Source organism: Anomaloglossus baeobatrachus, chromosome 11, assembly GCF_048569485.1.
Source record: "Anomaloglossus baeobatrachus isolate aAnoBae1 chromosome 11, aAnoBae1.hap1, whole genome shotgun sequence".
Classification (NCBI taxonomy): Eukaryota; Metazoa; Chordata; class Amphibia; order Anura; family Aromobatidae; genus Anomaloglossus; species Anomaloglossus baeobatrachus.
In genome coordinates this window covers 73,589,702-73,603,463 of record NC_134363.1, presented here as the reverse complement: position 1 = coordinate 73,603,463, position 13,762 = coordinate 73,589,702, and the positions used below count along the sequence as shown (strand labels likewise).

The 13,762-nt window shown below is 41.6% G+C and overlaps 1 protein-coding gene across 1 annotated transcript in view; it reads right to left on the bottom strand.

Moving 5' to 3' along the window:
- The window catches only part of FAM83E (family with sequence similarity 83 member E), a 163,323-nt gene extending 153,562 nt beyond the window's left edge, over window positions 1-9,761 (bottom strand). Inside the window, exon 1 of the mRNA XM_075327888.1 lies at window positions 9,513-9,761. The gene's annotated coding sequence lies outside the window, so the exon portion shown is untranslated. The remainder of the gene's footprint in view (window positions 1-9,512) is intronic.
- Between the last annotated feature and the right edge of the window lie 4,001 nt (window positions 9,762-13,762).

Below are 13,762 nucleotides of genomic sequence, written 5' to 3'. Positions count from 1 at the left end.
ACAATTGTAGAAGTTGCATCTAGACCTTCCCACATGTTTTCTCAATTTACAATGCAACACATTTTTTGACTGCGTCACTGCGCTAATACAGAGATTGAATTTCACTGCTTGAACCTGTGATTATACTACACAGGCTTCCCAAGCACTGCCCATGGTTACTCCACATAAACTTTAAGAAAAGAGTCTTCAAAGAACGCAAGGCTAAAGTCCTCTCCACCTCAAATCACAACGGTCAAAATAATGTCTCACAATAGCTTCTTGTCCATTGTTTCCTATGCTGTAGTTTTCAGCAGCCTCAGGCATATCTTGTAGGGCAATAGCATTTCTATGGTGGCAGGCAGGGCATTTGCCATGAGCGCAGCAGGCAAAGGGGTGCTGTCAGGCTGCCTAATGTGGCGGTCTAAGGTCTCTCCTCGGAGGCTGCATTTTGCCGTCCCCTGTAGTGGGAGTGTTGCGGACGGCAGATGGGCCGCTGCAGCGGCTGCTCGAATCCAGGTTTGTTACTGCGGCTCTAGTGGTAGCCGGACCCGGGCTTGTACAGCTGTCCGTCCTCACAACCGTAGGAAAAGGGGAATATTTACAGGGGAGAGAGTTTTTGTCAGTGATGCCACCCATGGGTTGCGGTGAGAGTTGGTAACACCGCCGCTGCCTGGTGATGGGACGCCCGGGGCTGATGGAGTAGGGCAGCAGGATGGTATCCCCTCCACGGGTAGGGGAGGTGTAGTCCCGGGGCCCAGGGGTGTACGGGAGCGATGACTGCTGAGAATAACGTGCAAGGCTGGACCGGGGATGGGTGGTGTACTCACAGTTCCAAAGAATTGCAAGTCCAGTGGTAAACCAAATTGACAGTGGCCGGTCACCTCTGGCGGGTGTATTCAGGTCCCACACCTGGGTGTAGCAAACAGGGGTTCCTTCCTCCTGCACTCAGTGTTTGTGTTTTCAATGGGACAACTCCGCTTGGAACGGGGAAGGTCACTCCCAGTACTGAGTATAGCGGAAGCTGTGGCCTGCAAAATCTGGCCCTTGTGATCTCTGTGGGTTCTGGCGGACACCCTATCCCCCGCGTTGGGCTTCCGTTTCGCTCTCTGGGCTTCTGTAGAACAAGACCTGAAACCTCATCCCTGGCTGGTCAATTGACAAGGGGCTTGCAACATTCCTCGCCCTAGGGTCCAGGCACCCCGTCTGTGCACGGTCTCCGGACCGGATTCCCGCTGTCGGCACCGGCAGGCTACGACCCTGCTTCGGTCCACTTTAGGTCTCCCGCGACCGGATCTCCATCGCCTGTGGTCCTGCTTGCTGTCTGACACCTAGTCCAGTAGTCCAGGGGCCCCAACCCCTGACTCCGCTGCACTTCACACTCCTCCACTGGCAATTGTCAGTACTCAACGCTTGTGTTCCCGCCCCTGACACCTCAGGACCCCTAGGTGGGTGCTCCCATCCGCCTGGTCCCACCTACTGGTGTGTCCCTATTGTCATGGGGGGTGACTGGGCTTTACTGGCTGGTGTCGTGCACCTGGGTGTGGGTTTTGAGTTGGACTGCCAAGGAGGATGGAGTTTTGTACCTGAGAGATTTGTACAACCTCTGTGACTACCTGGTTTTGCCAGGGCGTCACAGGAGTCATCCACTCTCTGAAACGACTATCAAGCTGATAGCCAGCTCAGGGAAAGTGTAATGTGCCAGCTCCCATCGATCAACTGTACTTTTGGCTTTAAGGTCTGAGTAAAATTGAAGCCCTTACTTCTGGCACTTCCGGGTCAGGGCAACATCAGCAGTGTGATAACTTCATCTGATCCCACTGCTGACGCCACTCCTCGGCACCGCATAGGAGTTTGGTGATGTAAGTGCTCCAATGGAGATGAAGACACAGAAAATGTATTGTAATTAGAGGAAGAGGAGAAGAAATTTGAGTGCTCAGTATGGGAAGAGAAGGAGGGGGAATGGATGTGGACACAGTATAGGGAGCAAACGGGGTAGAAGAAAATTTAGGACACTGTATGGATAGTGAGAGGGGTATATTTGAGGGCACATTATGGGAAGCAAGGGGAGATGGGTGGAGACACAGTATGAGGAGCAAGGGGGGAGAAATTTGAGGACACACTATAGGGATCAAGGGGCAGAATATATGCAGACACAGTAAGGGGAGATGAATGCAGAGGTAGTAAGGAGACAGGATGGGATGAGAAAAATGTGAGGGGTCACAGAATAGAGATTGGGTAGTGTGGGGTGGACAGTATAGAGAGGGGGCAGAATGGGGGACAGAGTGAGGCCATAGCAAAGAGGGGACAGTATGCAGGAGAGAAGGAGTTAAATGAAAAGCACCATATATAGACTGGCAGTATAATGGAGATACAGTGTAAGAGGACAGTGTGAAGAGGCCCATTATGGAAAGGAGAAGGCAATTTGGAGGACATATAACATAAGGACAGTGTGTGTCATATTTTGGGCACAGTGAGGGGCAATTAGTAATTTTGATGCACAGCACAGGGCAGATATTGTTATACAGGAGCATTATAATGACACTGCTATTTTTAAGGGTATTAATCTGGGATGTGCTGCAGAGGACCAGAGAAGATAGACGTCTGCAGAGACGAGCTGTGGATGTGAAAAGTCATCCTGGTGGCTGGACAAGATGAAGAAAAGCAACAGATCAATTCCTTTCCTAGACAATGTCATCTATAAGGTAAGTAGATGTAAATTATTATTTGTGATACTGACTAATTCTCATAAGCATTGTGGTTCCTGTATGATCTGCAATCTGATGATGACTGATAACTCCTTATTATTTTTATCTGTGTTAAGGATGTACTGGAAGTTCTAGGTTTATGCCATACAAATGTATACGGGTTTGACCTGACATTACAATTGATGTATCATGTACTGATTGTACTGATGGTCGTTCTTCTGATGTATTACTGTACTGATGAGGGTTTTGAGGCTGTGTTTGTGTACTGATGAGGGTTATACAGGTATGAATGAATTCCTGTAATGGTGGTGGTTCTTATGATGAATTTCTGTACTAATCAGGGGTGTGGTGCTTTGTTTTTGTACTACTGGTGGTTCTGGTGATGTATTCTTGTGCTGTTATTGGTTCTGATCCTGTAAACATGTAACAATCCATAACTTGTAAGATTACATAATACATGGCTATGTTAATAAAGTAATGTGTCACCTGACAAGTTAAGGGTTACTATGTTTTTATTTGTAAGTAGCATTAGAGGGGTTGTCCAAGATTGTGAGCAACATCTGCAGTAACTCTATGCGACTGCAGACATCTTAGTTCTCACGGTGCATGCACTGCTTACTGTTAGGATTTTCTGGTGCCAGCAGTGAGAGTGGGTGGTCACAAAATCGCAAGTATGTGATTTATATACATGCAGTAACGTGCTGACTAGACATGTGATGCATCACTGAATGAAAATGAATTGAGTGAGGCCAGACAAATCTATTTGGAATGTAGCTAGAAGTATTAAATCACTTACTTGAGCTCACATAACTGCCCACTCTTCACAATGGCAAGGAAAAATCCTAAATGTGTGCAATGCACAAGGTGTGATAATTCAGAAGCCTGCAGTTACCTATAGTGACTGCAGACTTTCATCTCAACCCTGGACAAGCCATTTGATTATGAAACTAAACACTGTACCATGCCAATCATGATTTTGTGTGATACACTCACTGTGAGGATTCAGCTCTGCTTGTTGTTCCAGCAGCCATTACATGGCCACTCCACTCATATGCGTTTTTCATACTTATGATCATGTGACAACTTGCTTTTCTTCCTGCTTCTCTCAGTTTTTCACTGAACATTGAGAGAATTATGAAGAACAGCTCATCGGCACGTGACTGTATGTGTGCAAATCACATATGAATGAGCTACTTCAAAAACCGAATTGTTGCCCCGGGCTCTGAAAAAACTAGATACATTTTTTTTGTAGGGACTCGTCTGCGGCAACCAATTTACCAGTAACATGTCTTTTCTTTAAGGGAAGTATAATGTCTAGGGAATAACTCTTTTGTGCACATAACAGTTAGACCTCTTGCTTACAGTGGCTTTCACTCCACACACTGAGATGACTTCCTGCTGTCAGTTCCTTATGAGACAACTTCCTGCTGCTAGCTCCTTATACGGCTCCTCCTCCTGGCCTCTGCTATGGCTGCCCCATCTAGTGGCAACAACTGATATTGCAGTATTAAAGTGTATCCGTTGTTTTATTTTTTTTTTCACAAATCAATAGTACACTCATTCCATCGTCATAAAATCTCATCAGTAACAACTGATCAATCATGGGAATTGTAGTCTTCCACATTGGAAATATAACCCACAATAAACCCTGATGATAAAGATGATTATGTGTGAGCTATGGTGGCATTACATGGTGGGAGGGCAACCTGGTCTGTATATTAATAAGCCATGTATATAAAGTAAATGCTATCTGGCTTTTTGAGATGCTGCTGGTGAATATGATGATGTATGCAGCATTGTTCAGATGAATATCATCCAGAATTATTTAAAGCACTATTTCTTTTTTATTTGCCCATTAAAATGATGGGGATTTAAAAGTGAAATTGTTTCTTTACAGAGAGCAGTAAACAGTGAGTAAATTATTGTTTGCTGCACAGCTACAACTGTCTGTGTACTCAGCAACTACATGTCTGTGATGCCGCACATAGTCCTTACCTTACTTTTTGTTTGTTTTTACATTTTCAAAAGAACCTGTCATTAGGTTCATATTGCCATAACTATTGACAGCATGAATCAGATCCGGTGCAGCCAGGCATGATTTACTCTGAAACATTGCTGGGTTTAGAGAAAATATAGTTTGAAAAGTGACACGGGAACAATAGAGGCCTGACTCGTCTGATGAGGTCCCCGGCAGGTTTCTCCCAACCCGCTCTGATGGACAGTTCTCTCCCATGTGTGTACATAGCAAGAGAAGTGTCAATCAGATAGAGTGGAGCGGGTGAGATGCCGGCCAGGGACGTTATCGGAGAATTCTGAGTGGGATGATATAGTGAATCCTGCATTGAGCAGGGGGTTGGACCAGATGACCCAGGAGGTCCCTTCCAATGCTACCATCTATGATTCTATATGAGTCTATGAGTCAGGTCTCTTCTATGTGTGTACATAGCAAGAGAAGTGTCAATGAGCTGGAGTGGAGGGGGCGAGATTCCAGCCTGGGACATCATCGAAGGAGTTTGTGTGAGATAATTTAGTGAATCCTGCTTTGAGCAGGGGGTTAGACCAGATGACCCATGAGGTCCCTTCCAACTCTACCATTCTATGATTCTATGAGCCAGGTCTCTCCCATGTGTGTACATAGCAAGAGCTGCGTCAATCAACTGGAGCAGAGGTGGTGAAATGTCGGGCAGGGACATCATTGAAGGAGTCTATATGGGAAGATATAATGAACCCTGCATTGAGCAGGGGTCTGGACCAGATGGTCCTTCAGTTCCGTTCCAACTCTACCATTCTATGATTCTATGAGTCAGATCTCTTCCATGTGTGTAGATAGCAAGAAGTGTCAATGAACTGGAGCGGAGGTGGTGAGATGGCGGCCAGGGACATCATGGAGGAGTCAAGTTTCTCCCTGTAGTTTGCGTCTTGACTTTTCAAACTAAATTTTGTGTGAAATGTCAGAGCTTTACAGAGTAAAACAAAAACCTGGCTGCAATCGCTCAGCCAGGCTCCAATTAATGCTGCCTGTGGTTCAGGCAGTGTCAATATAAGGACAGGTTCTCTTCTTGATGTAGAACAATCCATAAGCTGACTAGATGCTGATGACTGATCCTGTATTACAGTAATTTAAGTCAAACCTGGAATGACTAGATGCTAAAACTCATTTATATATGAACATCCAAATCAGGGGCAGATATATCATTGGTGGAGCCTGTGCAGCCGCACAGAGGCCCAACAGATCAGGGACCCATTCCCTCCTCCAAAGCAGCTGGAGTTGTGCTTTATGATGAGTTATTGGACAGCAAAGGACGTTAATTTGTTGTAACATTATCTGACCTTCACTTTAAAGACAATTGTATAGGAGACGCCAAGGTGCCTGTATTTATCCATGAACATGGAATTGTGAAGGGTGGATCCTGGATATCAAACGAGCAGTGATAATTACTGGTTGCGCTGCCTTATTCTCTGATGTGTAAAATATAAGACTACAAATATTTTTATTACTATTGAAGCATTCTCTTCTACATCTGCGCTGACATGTTAACTTATTGGGGGAGATTCATCTAAACTCATATAAGCAAGTTGCTACTTTTATTTTATAAATAAACTTAATTCAAAAATTAGAAATGTTTCCTTGTTTTTCTTTGACAAATCTCCCTAATCATATATTACGGTATCTTTAAAGAAACATAATCAGGTTTTTGTGTTACATGTACTATTAAAAAATGTTGAGTATTTTTTTATATCATGATCCTTATTAAAAACAAAATAAGTAATCTTGTATTTTTCACACTGGCCACTGCAGCATGTTTAGACTCATATTTCCAATTATTTAAGTAAAATAACACGTACATTAGCCACAATGATCAGATGCTATGTTTTGTATTGAAGTATCTAATGAATATGTGCAAAAGGAGGGGGAGCTGGGAAAATGTCTATTGTGATTGGTGGATCCTGTTACAGAGGTATTACCTGTCAACTTAATCCTGCCTCTGATGATAGAGAGTGTTGTTTAGAACTATTCCTAAAAGTATAAGAAAGCTCCATTTGTGAGTCTGATAATCACAATATTACTAATTTTGTTATTATATATATATATTTTTTAAATAAAGTCCATGAGATAAAAGGAAAAAAAAATACCAGAAATAAAAAAATGAATAAAACAAAAACCTGATTTAAATAATAGGTCATTATCTGATAATAGCTCCCATTTAAAGCTTAAAATAGCTAAAATTGCTAACAGTTCTTAAGGGGAAAGTTCACCTCTAAACATGTTAATGAAGGATATCAAAAGATGTCATTTGAAGGATCTGGGTCTTATGCCACCTATCAGTGGGTAGAAACAAGGGTCTTCCTTCAAGAAACTTCATTTTATGATCTGAATGCAAATGCAATGCTATAGTAATTAATGTGAACTTACGGGAAATGTCCTCACCTGGGAGTCAAATATCTATCTGATAAATAAATAGTCTTAAAACAGACTGATGGCACATCCTACCTTTCTAATGTAAACGGGTGCAAACTGTAACCCAAAGAGAGGCATTAGTTTGGTAGGGACGCAACAAAAAGAGGTCCCCTTGCCACTGACCGTGGGCTCCCATAAAACTGGCCATTTTTGTGTAATAAGTATCTCAATTTTAACATGTTTTTCATAGCAGAAATGCATGTCTATATTCCCATATTCATTGTTCCATATATCTTAGCGCTACAGAGTGCAACTGTCTCATTTTTGTTGATAAGAATATAGTGTCAAAGATATAGATAATGACATAATTATTACCGTTATCGATAGTGGGGAAAAAACGACTATGGAAAATGTGCTGAAAACTATATAAATGGCGGCATACATTCCTTTTTTACGCATTTTTTACACCTTACTAGTCTGATTGGAAAATTGTGCATGAATCATAATGTCAGGCTGAATATTGGTAAAACGTAAGCCAACAAAAACTTGTTGGTGGAGGAGTAAGCTGTCTACACAAATCACAGAATTAACTGTATTGTGTGCACCGTTGTGATGAACTTGGCAGCTTCCATCCCCAGCTCTAGTTTTAGCCTGTTGAGCCGTATGACAGTGATATCTCTCTGTATATTTTGGCCAGCTTTAAAACAAGCTTGTGGCCACAAATCTTTGGAGAAGATGTGTATTGAAAAGACGGAGGTTCGGATAATATCGTGCTGCATTTGCCGTGTTTGTCTATGCACTGGAAGTGCTCCGAGAACATTTGCCAAAAATATCTTTCTGGACCCAATGATCCAATGTACAGTAAAAGAGTGTCCTTATGGGATAACATTTTTTAATTTTATATAACAGCATGGTCACTGTCTCATTACAATCAGGGGCCACCTATAAAGACAGTAAAAATACAGTGTGGTAGACGTATTTCTACAATTGGCTCAATGGGTGAAGTGTGCCACCGTGGCATTCGTCATCGACTTCATTAATAAACACTCCCCAATGTTTACCTTTCACTTAAGGCCAAGTTGCAGCCTTAAGATGTTATCGCTAAAAAAACTGTAAAAATTTTACTTCTTAGCGTTATTAAAAATACACTAAATGGAGATAAGATTCAGTATTAAAGACAACTACTCAACTATTGAATAAGTCATCAACTGTGTTAGAAAAATCCAAGCTGTATGATCAGTAACTTGGATGTCCAATAAAAATAAAAAGTGCGTGATTTCAGCTCTGTGCGAACGTGGAGGAAATCTATAGTGCATGCCAGGGTTGTGGTCATACTCCGAACCCAGAGTTTGAAGGACCCAATACCTTTCTGCCCGATAGTACCGGACAGGACAGCAGTATTCTGTAGACTGTGAGCCCTCGTGGGCAGGGTCCTCTCTCCTCCTGTACCAGTCTGTGCCTTGTATTGTTCATGATTATTGTACTTGTCCCTATTATGTCTATCCCTTTTCCCATGTAAAGTGCCATGGAATAAATAATTTTATAATAATAATAAATAATGATAATAATTATAAACTAGACATGATAAATGGGGATACCGTGAAATATTTTAAACAGGGGTCCAGGTGTATCAAGTTAACTTTTTGATACCTTGTACACAGTACAAGTAACATCCTGATGTTTTGCCTCATAGTAAGTTCATCGGGGTACCAGAAGAACAAAAGCCAACGATATTTGAGTAGGATGATGAGTACATATTTGGCTGTACCTACTCAAATCTCCAGGCAAAACTGGTTTTGATGGTGTCCTTTAAATAACTTATTGGAATATTTCATAGACAACCTTGGATTTGACACACAATAGTCTGAGTCCTATTTAAAACATCAGTCTTTTAATGATAGTCTACAGTTTGTTTATCGTAAAACCAGAACGGCAGCTGAAATTCCCTCTACTGCCCTGCCTGATTTGGATGATAACGCCGGGCGTACTCTTTAGATGATTGTTCAGCTGCCAGCCATCTCGAATGGCTGTGCCATACACCGAGGCTGGTGCTTCTGCGTTCTCTATGATCGACCCATTGTCAGACATTTCTTATCTCCAGAAGACAATATGATCAACTGCCTGAAGTCGGACATGCTTAATTGATATATGCCAATGTATGTAAAGTGCTGTGGAATTAATAATGCTATATAAAAGAATAAATATTATTATTATTATTATATTCCCCCGACCCCTATAATCAATTGTTCGGGGCTCCCACACACATTAGTTTGTCAGCTAAAACAGTCTATATCTGTTTCTACTAGGGGAACCTTTGATATCAATATATTAGAGAATGTATCTTTATGAAATGTCAAAATATTTACTCAACCATGGAACTAAAAGGGATGTAATAAATGTATAGTATAAAAATAATAATAAAATAGTACCTGCATATAAGCCTTCTTCTTAATGTGCAGATAGTCCACAAGATCTTTTCTGTTCAGCCATCGTTTTCCTGTGTGGGTTTCTTTTTGCCATCTCTTGGTTTTGTTGCTTCTTTTTTCAAGTTTGTAATAATTTAAAACGATCCAAAAAAAATCAGATGAATATTCAGAGCCCGGATTGTCAGATTCCACTCCAGCCGAAGACTTGAAGCAGGAAAGCCCAGATATTTTTCCTGGCTTTATCTGTGAGCGACTGTGGGAAAGGTGTCAGCATAGCTGTAAGCACCTGGCTCTCTGTACCTGGTCGCTCCCCACCTGCTCTCCGAGCCTTTGTTCTTCCTGTCATAACGCCAGACACAAGACACACCAGCAGGTCATGCCGCTTACCTGCAGCAACCAGGAAGTGTGCTCACCTCCAGCAGATCAGATGACTTATTTGCAAGATAAAGATGAGAAGAAAGGTGGCAGGATTGTATTATATGGGTCTTACCTGATCAGGAGAACCACCTGCATCGTCTTCTTTAACAGATTCTTATAGGTTCCTGGTTTCTTATATCAGATTATGGTTGAGTAGTGTTATCATCTGTTTCTTCTTTCTTTTTAATTTTCTTTCCATAAATCAGTAGTTGACCCTACCAAAATGATGATAGTATCTGTACCAAATACTCTCAATAACATATGGTGTGATACTCCATTTTAATTTCAATAAGAGGAGTACCTCAAATAACAATTCTATAGGCACAGAGAAGGGAACAACTGTAAAACGGGTACAACAATACTGATATTTACAGAGGCAGAAGTGACCCTAATATATCACTATACCTGGCTCTGCCTGGCAACGGAGGGTATGACGCCCTAACGTAGCTGGGCGCCCCCGTTGAGGCCATGTAAACAGCATCTATTTGAGGGAAGTACATTTTGTCCCTATTGTATATTGATAGACATGCTGTAAGCCAATTGTGGTAGCAGATGTCTTTGTCTTTATTCTGTACCTGTAAATTTGTGTATTGAGGTATTATTCCTCTAGTTGGACTCTCATTGGAGTATTACATTTTTTGTTAATTACTGAGATTATTAGGCACAGACACCATCCTTATATTTGTAGGGTCAACGAGGGTGAGTGAGGGACAGCCGTCGAGGAACGGGGGCGCCCAGCTACGTTAGGGCGTCATACCCTCCGTTGCCAGGCAGAGCCAGGTATAGTGATATATTAGGGTCACTTTAACACAAATAAGTTTTGGACAGGCCTGTTTATTTGGTCTGCCTCTGTAAATATCATAACTTATTGTTGTACCCGTTTTACAGTTGTTCCCTTCTCTGTGCCTATAGAATTGTTATTTGAGGTACTCCTCTTATTGAAATTAAAATGGAGTATCACACCATATGTTATTGAGAGTATTTGGTACAGATACTATCATCATTTTGGTAGGGTCAAGTAGGGTGAGTGAGGGTCAGCCGTCGAGGAACGGGGGCGCCCAGCTACGTTAGGGCGTCATACCCTCCGTTGTCAGGCAGAGCCAGATATAGTGACATACTAGGGTCACTATAGTATAAATAAATTTCGGACTGGCTTTTCTATCTTTATATTTGCCTGTGTAACTTCAGAATATTTGGTTGCACCTGACCCATAGTAGCTCTCCCTTTTTATTGATTTATATATTGAGTTTTTGGAGTTTTTCACCTGGGCGGATTTTAATATTTAATTAATAAAATTGATGTTTTAAAGGAATTTGTAATGCACACTGGTTAAACAGATATTGAACATTCCCATTGGTATACTTAATTGTTAAACCATAAATCAGTAATGCACATGAAAATAAGAAACTCTGTAATATATCTTGTCAGACAAATCTGCTTCTTACTGCTTCTAGACTGTTCTTTCATTTTCAAAATTCTCAATGGACAAGTAAAATCTGTCTTTTCTATAAAGTTCTATGGAGATCTGTAACTGTATTTTCAGGAGAATGTGCTGTGAAATATCTGTGTCTGCCTCTAGTTCCTCCCTTTCCAAAGAATTTTAAAAGCACCAACTGTCATCTCCTATATCAGATAAAACTGCTTCTTACTCCTTCTGGACCAAACTTTCATTCTCAAAATTCTGAATAGACAGGTAAAATCTGCCTTTTCAATAAAGTTCTATGGAGATCTGTAACTGCATTTGCATGAGAACTTGCAGTGAAATCTCCGCGTCTCTAGTTCCTCTTCCTTTACACTCTATAGAATTTTAAAAGTAACAACTGCTATCTCCTATATCAGACAAATCTGCTTTTTATTCCTTCTGGACTGTTCTTTAATTTTTAAAATTCTCAATGGACAGGTGATCTCTGTCTTTTCTATAAAGTTCTATGGAGATCTGTAACTGTATTTTCAGGAGAACATGCAGTAAACTTTGTATCTGCCTCTATTTCCTCCCCTTCATAGAATTTTAAAAGCATCAACTGCCATCTCCTATATCAGGAAATCTGCTTCTTACTGCTTCTGGATTGTTCTTTCATTTTCAAAATTCTCAATGGACAGGTAAAATATGTCTTTTCTATAAAGTTCTATGGAGATCTGTAACTGTATTTTCAGGAGAACTTGCAGTGATATCTCTGTGTCAGTCTCTAGTTCCTCTTTCTTTCTTCTCCTTATAATTTTAAAAGCACCAATTGCCATCTCCCATCTCTATAATGGGGACATTTGTCTTCACTGAATAGATATTTTACTCATGAATTCAAAATAAAAGATCTATCCAGGAAGTGATAGAAGCAGATTTTTCTGATGAGATATATTTCAAAAAGTGCATATTTTTCTGTGTATAATCGATTTATGATATAAAAATTAAAAGAAAGGTCACCAATATCTGACAGGTAGAGCTACGTCACCCTGCACACTTGCTGATCAGCTGTTTCCGGTGGCTGGAAGTGCTCAGCTGCAGATCTGCACCGCACATCAACATCCACTGTTTAGTGACCGCGGCCAGGTATTGCACATCCTATTCACATCAATGGAGGGAGGTTAATCTACATCCACTATGAAGGAAGGCTGTGAGGGCTCCACACCCCTTCGCTAGAGCGTGCCAGTGCTTGTATACTACTTCGGGTGAGGTGTGCGACACATACTGTACTTTTCAGGGCAGTGTCCACCACCCCACAGCCTGTCACCATCTATGATGTACTAGACACAGGACACTGGAGAATTCTGGGCAAAATAACCGTAAACAGTTTATTACTTTGTCCACCTTCACGACAAACATGGACCACACTTATACGGTACTGCTGCCACTGTTTCCCGGGAACTCTGTGTGGCACGTCCTGCTGACTGGGACCTAGTCTTTCACCTGACGTGGAACTCTCGCTCTGGACGTCCTTCTAGTCCCTGGACTCTTCTAAGCCCATCCCGAGATGCGCCGTAGGCTCCGGACTTTTGGAGGATACCTCCGGGTTCCCAGACGGACTCAAGCTACAAGGTCACATCTTTGAACCTCACTGTAGAACTGACTCCCTAGAGACTTATCTCTGTAGCCAACCCCATGACCATCTGTTACTCCTCACACCTTTGCTCTAAGCTTCCCCTGTAACTAGGAAGCATATCTCTGCTCAACACGAGTCCCACTCCCCAGTGAACTGTTTCTGTAACAAACAAAATCTATCTACATAACATTCCTGTGCTTTACATTACTTCCCATTAATTAATTCCTAAACCTTTACCTTACCACATCCTACTTAACATTCTCCACTCTGCTACTTCTATTACAACATATGTTCTACCCTAAAGCTTATCTGCATAATAAACGTTATATTACCATATACATAGTTATTATAGCACAATACACTTACAATTGACTTTACAAGGCCTCAGCGCTAGGCGGCGTCAGCCACTATTCAGTCTCAGCTCTGCTACATCAGGGAACTTCACCCTCCAGCAGTACAGTCTATATAAAACACACTTGTCATAATACACATAAAACAGTATAAAACTCAGTAGGAGTGGGGGCAACACGACCAACTCATACACCTATGCAGTTGATGGAGCTTTGCAGCTCCGTAGGAGAACACCTACAACCAACACCGGGAACAGCTGATCAGTGGAGGTCCTGCATGTTGCACCCCTACCAATGACCTATCCTAGGCCATCAATGTGAATTCACTGACAACCCCTTTCAATTTTTAACCCAGCAAAAAAATGGGTATAGGAGAGGACACCAAATAGAAATATTATACTCCTAAAGCGTAGCTTTTAATAGTGAACTTAAAAGACCATCGGTCATATAA